Source organism: Mandrillus leucophaeus, unplaced genomic scaffold (genome assembly GCF_000951045.1).
Source record: "Mandrillus leucophaeus isolate KB7577 unplaced genomic scaffold, Mleu.le_1.0 Scaffold203, whole genome shotgun sequence".
In the NCBI taxonomy this organism is placed as follows: domain Eukaryota; kingdom Metazoa; phylum Chordata; class Mammalia; order Primates; family Cercopithecidae; genus Mandrillus; species Mandrillus leucophaeus.
Window position 1 is genome coordinate 708,131 of NW_012102066.1, and position 2,904 is coordinate 711,034.

A 2,904-nucleotide genomic window follows, 5' to 3' on the forward strand; every position below is an offset into this window, starting at 1 on the left:
TGGAGGGGAATGGAGGGGAGGGGAGGGGAGAGGAGAAGAGAGGAGAGGAGGACTCATTCAGCTCCAGCCCTCTCATGCCACACAGAAATGTGGGCCCAAGGCTCTGTGAAATCTTCCAGTTTTTTGAGACTGGCCTGAAATCCAGTTTATATGATCCTCCTTCTTGAAAAAAGCAGCTCCCTAAATCAAAATGTTTGTCAATCACCAGACCTGACTGTGGCCACGGGATACCAGCTTGCAATATCTGCTGTAGACCAAAGGTGGCCAGGCTTGTCAGCATTGCTCCCGTCACTATGGTGTTTCACTTAAAGAGTTTAACAACCAAGCAGTCACTGCAAAACAAACCACAGGACTGGTGCCACTACTGTTATCAAGACTTTATTTCTGAGGTATTAAGGAGAGAGGCACCCAATGACAGAGTCATGATGTTGAAAACAACTGACTCACTTCCTTGACATCCCTACAAAGTAGCTTTTTGGCTTGTGCTTAACCATCATGATAAGCCAACAGGGAAGTCTCTCTCTCCTCAGACGGCCTGCTCACTTTCACTCTGCTCTTAGTCATTAGAGAAGGTCTTTTTTTATATTAAGTTGAGCTCTGTATCCCTGTACCTGCCACCCATTGGTCTCTGGACCACTTTACCTAGAACACAGTATTCCAGGAGCAAGAAGCCAACATTATCATCACATTACAAACAGTGTTTCTGTTCATGCAGACAAAGATCATGTCAGCTTTTTACTTGGACTAGCACACTTGCCTCCCTGGCCCTCGGACACTACAGCATGATCTAGCAGTGCAAGTGAGTCAACAAAGGCTCACCAAGTTCCACGGTAGGGCACAGGGAAAGCTGTTATTTCCATCAGTCACATGTTTTACTTTAATTCTAGCTCAAGAATATATTTATGCCCCAGTCTCCATGTTCCTAATCTACAGTGCATAATTGCTCTCTATAAATAATTATTTTAACTCTGGTTTAAAAAGTACTGGCATCCATTTCAGTAACTGGATGAAGTTGGTTTCACAGAATGTTAAAAAGTATCCGTGGCTAGTTTGTTTGACTTTATAGGAATAAAAATGACTTAACATTTTAGCTTTATAACAGAAACTAAGAAATATGGCTCCACACTTAATATGCATCATGAAAGGTAGCCAACTTAGGTCCAGTAAATTACATCATAGAGCATTATAACTATAGAATGCTGCTTGTTTTTCTGGCAAAGTCATGAATCCCTTCCAAATGAGAAACATTTTGGCAGACTCGTCTTTTTTTTTTTTTTTTTTTCCCCCAGATGGAGTCTTGCTCTATCGCCCAGGCTGACTTGCAGTAGCACGATCTTGGCTCACTGCAACCTCCACCTCCCAGGTTCAAGTGATTCTTGTGCCTCAACCTCCTGAGTAGCTGGGATTACAGGTGTGCACCACCATACCCAGCTAATTTTTGCATTTTTAGTAGAGATAGGGTTTCACCATGTTGGCCAGGCTGGTCTCAAATGCCTGACCTCAAATGATCCACCTGCCTCAGCCTCCCAAAGTGCTGGGATTACAGGCATGAGCTACCCCACCTGGCCAGGAGACTCATCTTAAAATTATTTTTCAGACAAAGTATCAATATTGGTATCCATAAGAATTTTCAAATTCAAATAAGCAATATTACATCTCGTAAATTTAAGTGTGAAATATTGTGCTATTCCTTCATTTTTATATCTTATCATATGATTTCTTTACATTCTTCCTAGCTCCTTATAAGAAACCTAGGAGCCATCCTGATTTCTCCACCTTCTTTTGCCTCCCATATTTAATTAATTAGCAAATCTTTCAACATATACCCTGAATCAGATCACTTCTTACCCTTAAGTAGATTCTCACTCAGTCCAAGCCACCATCATCTCTTACCTGAACTACTGCAATAGCCTCCTAACTTGGTTCACTCTTCCACTGTCTGCAAGGAATAACCAGAGTGATCTTTTAAAAACATGTATGAAATCACATCACTCAGGCAGCTTAAAATAAAATCCAGACTTCTTGCCAGGGCTCAGAGAACCTGCTTGCTGACTTCCTCTCCACTGCCCCTCTCACATTCCCCCTCCCCAACAACTGCCACACTGGAGTCTTTTGGAGTCCTGGTTGAAGGCAGTACTGCCCCCTTGGCATCAGGGCAGGGAGCGGGTATCTAGAATGTGTGACTATGTTTTTGTAATTACAATGACTAGGGATGCTAACTGTCCTGCATTGAGCCACACAGTCCCACAGTGCACAGCACGGTTCCACGCTGCAAAGACTCGCAGTACCCAAAATGCCATTTGCCATTTTCACAAAAACCTAGTTCATTCCCATCTCAAGATCTCTTTTTTTTTTTTTTTTTTTGAGACAGAGTCTCGCTCTGTCGCCCAGGCTGGAGTACAGTGGCACGATCTCGGCTCACTGCAACTTCCGCCTCCCGAGTTCAAGCAATTCTCCTGCCTCAACCTACTGAGTAGCTGGGATTACAAGTGTACACCCAGCTAATTTTTATATTTTTAGTAGAGACAGGTTTTCACCATATTGGTCAAGCTGGTCTCGAACTCCTGACCTCATGATCTGCCCACCTTGGCCTCCCAAAGTGCTGGGATTACAGGCATAAGCCACAGTGCCCGGCCCCTGTCCCAAGATCTTTATACTTACTGTTACTCTTGACCCAGGAACTGAAATAGTTCCCCACCTTGCTCCTTGTGACCACTTGGGAGTCAGCTCCAACATCATCTCCTCTGAAAGGCCATGCCTGGCCATCATTTCTCAAATAGCCACCCCAACCAGCACCCCTGCCAGTCCTATTATTCCTCCACCTTGCTTTTTTTTTTTTTCTTTTTTTGAGACGGAGTCTCGCTCTGTCGCCCAGGCTGGAGTGCAGTGGCGCCATCTCAGCTC

General features: G+C 44.1%; 1 protein-coding gene across 2 annotated transcripts in view; it reads right to left on the bottom strand.

The window, feature by feature from the left end:
* The window catches only part of BICD1 (bicaudal D homolog 1 (Drosophila)), a 334,482-nt gene that overhangs the window by 296,081 nt on the left and 35,497 nt on the right, over positions 1-2,904 (bottom strand). The window lies entirely within an intron of this gene.